Source organism: Choloepus didactylus, chromosome 6 (genome assembly GCF_015220235.1).
Source record: "Choloepus didactylus isolate mChoDid1 chromosome 6, mChoDid1.pri, whole genome shotgun sequence".
Taxonomy (NCBI): Eukaryota; Metazoa; Chordata; class Mammalia; order Pilosa; family Megalonychidae; genus Choloepus; species Choloepus didactylus.
Genome location: NC_051312.1, coordinates 126,379,806 through 126,393,109, shown reverse-complemented (window position 1 = coordinate 126,393,109; position 13,304 = coordinate 126,379,806). Strand labels below are relative to the sequence as shown.

Below are 13,304 nucleotides of genomic sequence, written 5' to 3'. Positions count from 1 at the left end.
TATACAATCGTCTTCAAGAGTCAAGGCTACTGGGTTGGAGTTTGGTAGTTTCAGGTATTTACTTCTAGCTATTCCAATATATGACAACAATGGGTTTTAATCTTTCTTTCCCTAACACTTAGTAGTTTTTTTTAAAAATCAAAGCTGTGATCATATTGCATGGACAGTTTCATAATTTTTTTTTCCACTTAATACTATTTTAAAAAAAAAACACTTGCCATTTTGGTATGTACCAGTAAACATTTAAAATTGTTACATAAAATAAAATGCTACAGTGTATATAGCTACTTTTTAGACACAAAATTTCTATACTTTTTATTTTTGCTTCTAATAATATTGTGAGGTAGATCTTATGAATAAAGTTTTTACTCTACTTCAGAGTATTTGCTTCAGCAAAACTTTCAGATTGGGATTATGGATGCAAAAAGCATAAACATTTTTAAAGATTGAATCACAGTGACAAATTTCTTTCCAAAGAGATTGTTTCAGTTTACACTTCCACTCACAATGTCTAAGAATACCCTTTTTATCTCACCAGCCTTGAACAGTACCTTTTATTTAAATAATTTTTAATATAATAGCAGAAATGTTACAATTTCTGGTCTGTCTGTGTTGCAGATTATAGGATAAAATCATGGTTTTGGCATCAAATATAGCTGGGTTTGGTCATAGCTCTGTCACTTTCTAGCTATGTCAGTCATATTACTCACTTTGGGGCTCTCTTTACTTATTGGTTAAACAAAACTAAACCAAAAAACAAATGAGTAATACTATTTATCTCAAACATAAGGTGGTTGTAATTACTAAAATTCAGGTAAAAGCACTTCACATGGCAGTTGCAAAGGTGTTACATATTTTTATTTGATTAGAGTACTATTTAGGAATTTACACTGTACTTTGCCTATCCTTATGCACGTAAAGTGATGCGGAACACTGAACAATTACCTGGATTCTTGCACCTTGGAGATTGGGTCAGGGAGTAATCATCTGGTGGTCTTTAAAAACCACATAAACTTGTTTGGTTATAAAGCACACACCTAGTTCCCATCCTTGAGGAATTTACAATCTAAGGGCCTTTGAGTTTAACCTAAGAGTCTCTTGGGGCTTTAAATTGTTCACAGAAGTCTCAAAGGGCAAAGAGGAAGCTTGGTGAAAGTGATCTGGGGAGAGAGTTCCTGGAAACGCTGAGTATCTCAGGGCAGGCAAGTGCTAAGGACATATGATATGAATTATTTTGTTCTACAAAAGTTAAGTACACTCTTGAGGTTTTGTTATTTGAACCTAAAGTTTGCTCATAAAAGGTAAACTATATAAAACATTGCAAATACAGGACAAGTCAGGCTAATCAGATTTTGTGCTCTTGCTGTTTATATATTGTTAGCAATTTTGTTCTTTGAATCCCAGCAGAAAATATCCAGAGGGAATGTAGGGTAGATGACAGAACACTGACCCAGAAGTCAGGGGCTTTGAATCCAGTCCGAGTCACTAACTAAAGTGAGTGGGATGGCATTGAACTAATGATCGAATGCCTAACTTTCTCTAAGTCTATGATAATTTAAGTTTGGCTGCTCTTTGAGGCTGTACTTCAACTTTTTCTTCTCAGCATACTCATTTCAACTGCCAAAGAATGTCGTTGGTGATAACAAAAAATTATCAACTATCCTTGCCTGAGATTAAAATTTACACTGTTAATTGGGGCCATATTCTTCGAGGATTTAATGGAGTTTAAAAATCGTCCCTGAAAAGGTAAGTTTTTCTAATTGGGTAAAACCTGACAAAATAATTTAAACGTTCCGGGTTTTAAATATAAGTTCTTCTAAGGTAGTCTCGTTTCTCTCTCCTATTCTAGGATTTCCAAGCTGAACAGGCACGTAATACGCCTGATTTGTTCCCCGATTCCCTCTGGGAGGAATTCCTCTTCGGGGGCAATGGAAACGCCCTCAGCGAGTTTTCTGGCACCAGCGGGAGTTTCAAGTTTCCGCTCGTGGCGGAGGCGGCACACTCGGAGTTTTCGGTTGGGCGGCTCCCTACCCTTAAGGCAGGCTTCCCTTAAGTCCTGGAAGGGGTCGCCCCTTCCTCCCAGTTCTCCCCATTTCCTTTAGAGGTCTCGGGGATCCCTAAGCCCACAGCTCAGGGCCTCGCGCTTTCCCGCCCGGGACGCCGACCCGCTGCGACGCCCCGCGTGAGGCGCGCAGCTGCGGCCACGGGGCGGGGCGAGGGCGGCTCCCGCGGCCGCGGCGTTGGCGCTCAGGCCGCGGCGCGAGGCCGGCGGGCCGGCAGGGAGAGGCGGGGGGCGCGGGGCAGCCCCGCCTTTCCCCCGAGGAGCCGCCGGGCGGCCATATTGCGGAGCTGTCTGCGGTGGCGGCAGCGTCTCTTCTCTTCGGCGGCCCGGCGCTCGCACTACCGCCTCGCTCTCCCTACCGCAGCCGTGACACCCGGCGCCGCCTCGCAGGGTCCCAGCCGCACGCCAGGCGGGAAGGAGTTGCTCGCTGTCGGGTAAGCCGCCGACGTCCTCCCCCTACGCCCCGCTCCCGGGCTTCGCCCGAGACGCTGAGGTGGCGGTGAGAAGTTGCGGGGGCCCGCGTGGGCCTCGCCCCGCATGAGCCCCGCCCCGCGGGCCGAGGCGTTGTTGCTCTAACGGCCAGGCCAGCCAGGCCGCTCTGGGGCCGGCGGGAGCCGCGAGGCCGGGCCAGAGGAGTCGCGGGGCCGCGGCCCGAACGTACCCCACCTGGGCCAAAGTCGACCGGCAGCCGCGTTTCTCCTCGGCCAGGGGCGCGGGCTGGCACATCCCTTCAGGGTAGTTTGAAAATACAAATATTTTGCGTTGGAAGCATTACATGCTGCAGTGTTGGGAAGGATTTATGGAACGCCTTTCCCCCAGCCTTCAGTTTGAAAGTAAGGGTGTGGAATTACTAGAGAGCGTGCGTTCAGCCCTGGTGGTTCCGGGGATTTTTGCATTACCGGGTTTGGGGCGCGGAGCGGCTCCGGGCCTCCCGCTGAGCCAGGGCTGCGGTTTCCCGGCTGCCGCCGCTCTACTTGCTGCTGCTGCAGGCGGCCTCGGAGCCGAATAACTTTCTCGAGTCCTTGAGTCAGCACATTTTAATATCTCACACCTCACCAGACAAGTTCACTAAAGTCCCTCTTCTTTAAAAGATTCTAAACTCATTTCCCGGACTAATTTTGAAAGAGGAGAGGTGCATTGTATCATTTCGGTTGAAATAGAGTATGTACATCACTTCCTGTGCACACATGACACGATTCTTTAAACGTTCCGAATATTTTTTTTTCTTGAAGGATTGATTATCTTTGAGGTTGGAAATGTGTTTAAAGTCAGCTTCGTCAGAAATGTATTTTAAAATACCGTTGATACTTTGTGGAAGACATTTTAATGAAGGGCTCGGTTCCAGCCCTGTGGCATTAAGACTGGCATGATGTAAAAGTCTAAAATAATAGGGCTTATTTGATAAACGAGTACTTTGGCAAAGACATTGCAATCTATTGTTTATGGAGCACACATTTTTTTAGAACACTAAAGACTTTTATGACCGACGGAGCTCTGAATGAACAATTGCTCCGTTCATTTTGCTGGATAAATAATGGCTTAATCCACTTGCCAAAACAGTATTATTAGATTTGAGAACAGAAACTAATATTCAGGCTTGCAATTTTATATCTTCAAGATCCCATTGCTTTCACCAGTGTATTTTATCTCCTGGAGACTAATAGTTTACCTCAAATATGGCAAAATGTAGAGCACTTTTTGAAATTAGTGGTATGCTGTAAAAAGGATTGCACAGACGTAAGTTTCTTTCCTTAATCCCCTTTTTATAGGATGGAATTTAATAAACGGCTGCACTATTATTAATAAGGAGTGAATAGATTTACTTTGGAATTCTTTACAGTTTTATTTAAATGAAACAAAATTTGATTTTGGTATTTAAAAACCTTAAATTGTTGCCTTTGAGATTATAAGTTGTTTTTTTTTTCACTCCTGTGTGTGTTCCTCCTCCCCACAAAACAGCATGTGGGAGAGGCTCAGAGGGCTTTTAGAATGGATATAATTAATTTCCATGTGGGGGAAAGTACGTGGAGTTTGCCCTTTGTTTTGGAAATTATGATAAGTAATCACTGAAAATTAAACTGACTAGTCTCTTCCCTGCAGTGGTAAGAAATGACAGATTTTGTTATTTCCCTTTCCAGCCAACCCTTAGTAGTCTCAGGGATGGAGAACAAGGGTGGTGTCTTATTATTGCTTCACCATTCTCAAGAGCAGAATTGGATTTTATTATTTATTTTTATCTTTGGCTGTCTGTTGCAATGAACGTTTTTATCTATTTTGATCTTACTTTCAATTTTCAATCTTTTAAAATAATCTACTTTGTGTATCTATAATATAGTGTGATATGTGGAATGATGGGAGTCTTGTTTTTTCATCCTTTTTTTTTACTTAATGTGTTTTAACTTAATGCCGTTTTAAAAATGGCGGCAAATCTTACTATATCATTCATTGCTTTAACCAATATTAAGGTTGGGAAGACTGGTCTGTACTAGTGGGGCTTTCCTGATAAAGTATAGCTAATATGATTTCGTGTTACTGCTGTGAATCTGGGAAACCAAGAATGTTACCCTTTCTGGGATGGCTGGGACTCCCTGCAGACCAAAAACTAGTGGGCATCACTTTATCCTGATAGTAACTCTGGGGAACAGGATTCAGTGGATCCAGTTGAGTTGCTGTAGATGCCACCCTTACCAGGTGATTTTAAGTCTCATGGCCTTACTGATCAGCCAGAGGTCCTAGGAACTTCTGCAGCCAGGGTACTCCTTTGGGAGTGGTCAGCCTGATCGCAGAGAATGCCTTGACTTCTAGCCTCTTTCAGAGAAATCCTGCCTTTCCTTTACAATTCAGCTCCTGGTATATTTCTTAATGTTAATTTATATTGAAAACATGTATTTTAAACCATTTTTTAAAACTTTAAAAGTAATAACCATTTGATGACAAAGTTTAAAAAAAAACAACACAAAACCTAGAAAACTGTAAAGTGAAAAGTAAAAGTCCTCCTCCTTAGAACCTCCTCAATCCCCTTCCTAGTCCTGTTTTCCTAGGGAACCATTGTTACAATTTCTTGTACTTAGAAAATGTCAAGATCTTGGCAAGGATAAGCATATACTTTATATTCCTTATTCAGGCTTTTAGTTATAAAGTCAGTTAAAATAAGGTTATTTTGTAATAGACATTGAAAGGGTGCTTATTTATTACTTGTTTAAAACATGGAGTAATAAAGTTTTTCACATTTTCATCACTTGAATGAAATCACACAATGGAATTTCCTACATTAATTCTCAAAAGTGTGTATGTACATGTGCTAATTTTCTTGATTGACTGAAGGTAAAATTCACTTTTTGTTTCCTTTCTAAAGTATGGTATAAAATTGACAGTGAAAAATCATGTCCTTTAAAATGGTGTCCGAAAAATCCTTGGGAAGCGAAATGTCCATATAAGATGTGTTTCTTTGTTTGGAAAAGAAATATGGTTCATATGATTCACTTCTTTATTTCTTCATTTCATTTAATAGTGAACTCTAGCTCACCTTCTCAGAAGAGATGGGTATGACTTGCAAAACCTAAAGTATTTATTATCTGGTTTTATACAGAAAAGGTTTGCCAATCCCTGATTTAGAGAAAATGTTGAAACAGTATCAAAGAATTATGTACTATATTTATTATTTTTGCCAAGATTATAGAATTTATGAAATTACAAATTTTAGTATCAGTATTTCATACAGTTTTTTTTGAGTTATAAGTAATTTCTGTGGGTTCAGGACCTTAAATGTTTCTTTTTATTTATTTGCAAAAAGTTGAAGGTAAATAGAACTGGTAAAATTGAGAAGTTAACAATCTTCAGTTGTGAGCTCTTTCATCATTTGAGATGCTTTTTGGCTCTAAATGCCAAAAAATCCTCAAACTGGCTTAAACAATGAGGAAATTTATTATCTCACATAATAAGGCCTCCACGTTCAAAATTGGCTCACTAATTGCACGAAGGACCCATTCTCTTTCCAACTCTCTGCTTCAGGTCCTCCCTAGTAGCAGATAAAGACTTTATGTCCCAATATGGCTGCAGCAGGACCAGCATCCCATCTAGACAAAGGAGTAGTAGGGATTGTCTCCTTTCCAGAAGCACCCCCCATTGTCCCCAGCAGACCTCTTCTCAGTTTCATTGTTTAGGTTGGGGCACATCCCGTAAGTAACCAAAAACTGGCAAGGGTAATGGAATTGTTGCTTTTTCTGTTTCCTTTAGATTATTTTCTTTGTTCCCATAGCAGATGTCTTGGGTTCTTTCTTATCTCCACACAAAATCAGATTCAAGATTAATCTGATTTATGTCATACATAGTTTAGCTGAATTCATGAGTCCATATCTTCTTGAGTATGAAATTTAAATTACGGAATACAAAGTTTTGATTGTTGTTAAAATACTTTAAGGCATGGATTGATAAACTACTGCCCATGGGCCAAAACCAGCCTGCTGCCTGTTTTCGTAAATAAAGTTTTAATTTAATTTAATTTTATATTTTAATTCAATTTTAAAAAGCAGTTTTATTTACATACCACACAGTCCATCCAAAGACTTCAATCACAGTATAATCACAGAGTTGTGCATTCGTAACCACAATCAATTTAGAATAAAAATTGCTCCCCAAAGTACCATAACCCTTATCCCCCCCTCCTCCCCCCATTATTGATACTTAGTCTTGGTGTGGTACCTTTGTTACATTTAATGAGAGAATATCGAAATATTACTTTTAACTATAGTCCGTGATTTGCATTAGGTGTATTTTCCCCATATACCACCCTATTATTATTTTTTTAAATTCAGTTTTATTGCGATATATTCCCAAACCATACAGTCATCCATGGTGTACAATCACCTGTTCACAGTATCATCATAATAGTTGTGCATTCATCACCCCAAGCAATTTTTGAACATTTTACTTACTCCAAAAAGAGTGAAAATAAGAATAAAAAATAAAAGTAAAAAAGAACACCCAAATCATTCCATCGCCCCCCATCCCACCCTATTTTTCATTTTGTTTTTGTCCCCATTTTTCTACTCTTCTATCCCTACACTGGATAAAGGGAGTGTGAGCCACAAGGTTTTTACAATCACACCATCATACCATGTAAGCTACATAGTTATACAGTCATCTTCAAGAATCAAGGTTGCAGTTCGACAATTTCAGATATTTCCTTCTAGGTATTCCAATACACTAAAACCTAAAAAGGGATATCTATATAGCACATACGAATGCCCTCCGGAGTGACTTCTCGACTCCATTTGAAATCTCTCAGCCACTGAAACTTTGTTTCATTTCGCTTCCCCCTTTTGGTCAAGAAGATTTTCTCAATACCATGATGCCAGGTCCAGGTTCATCCCTGGGAGTCATGTCCTTTGTTGCCAGGAAGATTTACACCCCTGGGAGTCATGCCCCACATAGAGGGGAGGGCAGTGAGTTGACCTGCCGAGTGTGCTTAGAGAGGGAGAGAGAGGGCCACATCTGAGCATCAAAGAGATTCTCTGGGGGAGACTCTTAGGTGCAGTTACAAGTAGGTTTATCTTCTCCTTTGCAGTAACAAGCTTCATAAGGGCAAGCCCCAAGATTGAGGGTTTGGCCTACTAAATTGTTAGTCCTCAGTGTTTGTGAGAATGTCAGTAATAACCCAGGTACCACCCTATTATTAACACCTTGTCATAGTGATGTACATTTGTTCTAGTTCATAGCATTCTTATATTTGTACTATTAACCACAGTCATTGTCCACAATAGGGTTCACTATGTTATATAGTCCCTTGTTTCATTCTCTAGCTTTCCTTCTAGTGACGTACACAACCTTAAATTTCCCCTTTTGACCAAAATCACATGCACAATTCAGTGCTATTAATTATACCCATGATAATGTGCTACCATTACCTCTATCCATTTCCAAACAATTACAATCCACCTTATTAAAAATTCTGCGCAGATTAAGCATCAGCTCCTCATTCTCTACCCGCATTCTATCTCCTGGTTACCTGTATTCTAGATTTTAACTCTGAGTTTGCGCATTATAATTAGTTCATGTTAATGAGGTCATACAATATTTGTCTGTTTGTGTCTGGCTTATTTCACTCAACATAATGTCCTCAGGGTTCATCCATTTTGTTGTATGCATCAGGACTTAATTTCTTCTTAGAGCTGAATAATATTCCATTGTGTGTGTGTGTATGTGTGTGTGTATCACATTTTGTTTATCCTTTCATCAGTTGTTGAACACTTGAGTTGTTTCCATCTTTTGGCAATTGTGAATAATGCCACTGTGAATACTGGTGTGCAAGTGTCTGCTCATGTCCTTGCATTCAGTTCTTTTAAGTATATACCTGGTAGTGGGATTGCTAGGTCATATGGCAATTTTATACCAGGGAACTGCCAAACTGACTTCCACAGTGGCTGTACCATTTTACATTCCCACTAGCATTGAATAAGTGTTCCTGTTTCTCCACATCCTCTCCAACACTTGCAGTTTGTTTTTTTAAAAGTGGCCATTCTAGTAGGTGTGAAATGATATCTCATGATGGTTTTGATTTGCATTTCCCTAATAGCTAGTGATGTTGAGCATCTTTACATGTGTATTTTAGCTATTTGTATTTCCTCTTTTGGAAAACGTCTATTCAAGTCTTTTGCCCATTTTTTAACTGGGTTGTTTGTCTTTTTATTACTGAGTTGTAGGATTTCTTTATGTATTCTGGATATTAAACCCTTATCAGATATGTGGTTTCCAAATATTTTCTCCCATTGAGTAGGCTGGCTTTTTGCCTTTTTGACAGTCTTTTGAAACATAAAAGTTCTCATTTTTGAGGAGATCTCATTTATTTTTCCTTTCGTTGATTGTGTTTTGGGTATAAGGTGTAAGAAACCATTGCTTACCACTGGATCTTGAGGATGTGTCCCTACCTTTTCTTCTAGTCCCTACATTTTCTTCTAGGTTGATCCATTTTGAATTAATTTTATATAAGTTGTGAGGTGGGTGTTCTCTTTCATACTTTTGGATGTGGATATTCATTTCTCCCAGCACCATTGGTTGAAGAGACTGTTCTATCACAGTTGAGTAGATTGGCAGCCCTGTCAAACATAAATTGACCATTAGATTTGAGGGTCTGTTTATGAACTCTCAGTTTGATTCCATTGATAAATACGTCTGTCTTTATGGCAGTACCATACTCTTGACCATTGTAACTTTGTGCTTTAGTTGGGAAGTCTGAGTCCTCCCACTTCATTTTTCTTTTTCAAGATGTTTTTGGCTATTCGAGGCCCCTACCCTCCCAAATAAATTTGATAATTGGCTTTTCCATTTCTGCATAGTTGGTTGTTGGAATTTTGATTGGTGTTGTGTTAAATCTGTAAATCAATTTGGGTAGAATTGACATTTTAATGGCATTTAGCCTTCCAGTTCATGAACGTGGAATGTCGTTTCATTTATTTAGGTCTTCCTCGATTTCTTGTAGCAATGTTTTGTAGTTTTATGAATATAAGTCCTTTACATTCTTGGTTAGGTTTGTTCCTAGAAATTTGATTCTTTTAGTTGCTATTGTAAATGGAATGTTTTTTTCTTGATAGCTCATTGCTGGTATCTAGAAACAGTACTAATTTTTGTACATTGATCTTGTATCCTGCCACTTTGCTGAACTTATTTATTAGCTCTAGTAGCTTTGTTGTAGATTTTCCAGGACTTTCTAAATATGATCATGTCGTCTGCAAATACTGAAACTCTTACTTTTTCCTTTCCGATATGGATGCCTTTTATTTCTTTATCTTGCCTAATTGCTCTAACTAGAACTCGTGAAACAGAGATTTTTCAAATTAGTGATCTAACAGAAATAAGACCTTGATTAATATTAAGTGCTCATTTCCATATATCTAAATAGCCTTTGTAAATATACTAGTATATTTACATAGTTGTGATGGGTGGCCACATATTCTGCCTTTTCACTTATGTTTTCATACAAGTTGATGCAGTTTGTCATACTGTGCAAAAAATTTTACTGTGCAAAAAATTTTAATTGTCTATCATTTTATCATATAGTTTCCACATTAATTTTTTTCTTTAAGCAGTTTTATTGAGGTCTATTCACATACCATGCAATCGATACAAAGCATACAATCAGTGGTTCACAGTTTCATCACATAGCTGCATTCATCACCACAGTCAGTTTTCATTACTTCAAAATAAAACAAAATATCTTGTACCCCTCATCCCTTCCCCCATAGTTGACTCCTTACATTGGTATGGTACATTTGTTACTGTTGGTGAATGGATATTAAAATATTTCTGTTATCTATACTCTATAGTTTTCCCTAGGTGCATTTTCTCCCATATACCACTCTATTATTAACTCCTTGTGATAGTTCTTTTGTTCTAGTTCATGAAAGAACATTTTTGTATTTGTACTATTAATCATATTCGTTGTCCACCTCAGGGTTCATTGTGTTATACGGTCCCATGTATTATCCTCTAACTTTCCTTCTAGTGATATACGACTTTAAATTTCTCTTTTTCATTCATAATCACAGACATAATTCAGTGCAGTTCGTTACACTCACCGTTAACATGCTACAATCACCTCTATTCATTTCAAAACATTTAAATTCAACCTAGTTAAAAATTCTGCATGCATTAAGCATACACTTTCCGTTTTCTACCCTCATTCTGTCTCCTGGTAACCTATATTCTAGATTGTAACTCTAGGAGTTTACTTATTTTAATTAGTTCATATTAGTGAGATCATACAATATTTGTCTTTTTGTGTATTTCACTCAACATAATGTCCTCAAGGTTGATCCATGTTATCACATGCTTCAGGACTTCATTCCTTCTTACTGCTGAATAATATTCCATTGTTATGTACATACTGCATTTTGTTTGTACATTCATCAGTTGATGGACACTTGGGTTGTTTCCATCTTTTGGCAATTTTGTGTAATGCTGCTGTGAACATTGGTGTGCAGGTGTGTGTTCATGTCCCTGCGTTCAGTTCTTCTGAGTCTATACCTGGTAACGGGATTACTGGGTCATACGGCAGTTCTGTACTTAGCTTCCTGAGGAACCGCTGAACTGACTTCCACAGTCACTATACCATTTTACATTCCCACTAGCAGTGAGTAAGTGTTCCTGTTTCTCTTCTCCAGTGTTTGTAGTTTTTTATTTGTGTGTGTGTGTGTGTGTGTGTGTGGCCATTCTAAGTAGATGTGAAATGATATCTTATGGTGGTTTTGAGTTGTATTTCCCTAATAGCTAGTGAAGTTGAGCATCTTTTCATGTGCTTTTTAGCTATTGTATTTCCTCTTTGGAAAACTGTCTTCAAGTATTTTGCCCATTTTTTCATTGGGCTGTCTTTTTATTGTTGAGTTGTAGGATTTCTTCATATATTCTGGATATCAAACCCTTATCAGATATGTGGTTTTCAAATATTTTCTCCCATTGAGTAGGCTGGCTTTTCAACTTTTTGACAAAGTCCTTTGAAGTACAAAAGTATTCAGTTTTGAGGTTATCCCATTTATTTATTTTTTTCTTTCGTTGATTGTGCTTTGGGTATAAGGGCTAAGAAACCACTGTCTACCATTAGATTTTTTTTAAAATTGAATTTTATTGAGATATATTCACATACCATACAGTCATCCCTGGTGTACAATCAGTTGTTCAGAGCACCATTATATAGTTGTGCATTCATCACCACATTTGATTTTTGAACATTTTCATTACCATACACAAAAAAGAATAAGAAAAAAAGTTAGTGAAAAAGAACACTCAAAACATCCCATTCCCCCCATCCCTCCCTATTACTCATTTACTTTTTGTCCTCATTTTTCTATTCATTTGTCCATACACTGGATAAAGAGAGTGGGAGCCACAAAGTTTTCACAATCACATAGTGTAAGCTATATAGTTATACAGTTGTCTTCAAGAATTAAAGCTACTGGTTTGCAGTTCAACAGTTTCAGGTATTTCCTTCCAGTTGTTCCAGCACACCAAAACCTAAAAGGGGACATCCACACAATGCTCAAGAACAACCTTGAGAGTGACCCCTGGACTGCACCCGAGATCTCTCAGCCACCAGAACCCTACCTTGCTTTACCTCGCCTTCCCCCTTCCATTCCAAGAAGGCACTCTCAATCCCACAATGCCAGGGCCAAGCTCATCTGCACAAGCCATGCCCCGCGTTGCTAGGGAGATCAACAACCCTGGGAGTCACGTCCCATGCAGGGGGAGGGCAGCAAGCCCTCCTGCAGAGTTGGCCCACAGGGAGAGGCCACATCCAAGCAACAAAAGAGGTTCTCTGGGACCTACTCTGAAGCACAGCCCCAAGTAGGCTCAGCCTCTTCCCTGCAGTAACAAACCTCGTAACGGCAAGCCCCAAGATCAAGCGCTTGGTCCTCCAATTTGGCAGCCCCCAGTGCTTGTGAGAATATCATTAATTCCCCAGGTGGGGAAATTTAGTATTCCACATTTCCCCCAGATCTGCAAGGGGGCTTTGCAAATACGTTTTTATTCTCTGCCAGAATTATTCTGGGATGTACTGGGGCTTCACACCAGCCTGCACAAACCACCCAGACCTTACTCCCCAATCAGTCCTCCTTGTAATAATGTTGTTTGAAGGAACTGACCATGCAAGTCCAAATAGATAACGTGTTACAAAAAATATAGATTTTGTACCTAATAAACATCTCTTCTTTTGGTCTCACACAGAAGCTGAAGCTTCAAAAACACCATCAATATCATCCTTTACCCTTCAGTCTGATTTGCCTTAGTCCTAACCAAGTCTTTTTCTTTCATATCTCTAATTGAAGTCTGGTATCTGTTTTCAAACACTAACATTTGCTGTTGGGGTAATGTTGACAATCATAGCTGCCAGACTCTGGCTCTGAGTCTCAGGTGTCACACAGATTCCCAAAGTTGCAGGGACCGATCAGGTTATACACAAAGAGCTCAGCAACTCAGAATTTAGAAATAACCATTACAACTCAGGAATAGATGTAACTGCTGTAAGAGCTTACAGTCTTGGAACCTTTACAATAAGCGTGCTCTCGGGCTCAATTCTCAGACTTTGTGCATTATATTTAGTCCATATTAGTGAGGCATTATAATATTTTTCTTTTCATTTCTGGCTTATTTCACTCAACGTACTGTTGTCAATGTCCATTGACCTCACAACTTCACTCCTTGTAGCAGCTTAATATTCCATTCACAGTGCCATTCCATTCATCAGTTGATG

The 13,304-nt window shown here is 39.1% G+C and overlaps 1 protein-coding gene across 2 annotated transcripts in view; it reads left to right on the top strand.

The window, feature by feature from the left end:
- The first annotated feature begins 2,251 nt into the window (after positions 1-2,251).
- The window catches only part of RDX (radixin), a 152,276-nt gene continuing 141,223 nt past the window's right edge, over positions 2,252-13,304 (top strand). Inside the window, exon 1 of one of the 2 annotated variants that reach the window (XM_037841375.1) lies at positions 2,252-2,496. The gene's annotated coding sequence lies outside the window, so the exon portion shown is untranslated. The remainder of the gene's footprint in view (positions 2,497-13,304) is intronic. The other variant, XM_037841376.1, reaches the window with a different exon arrangement.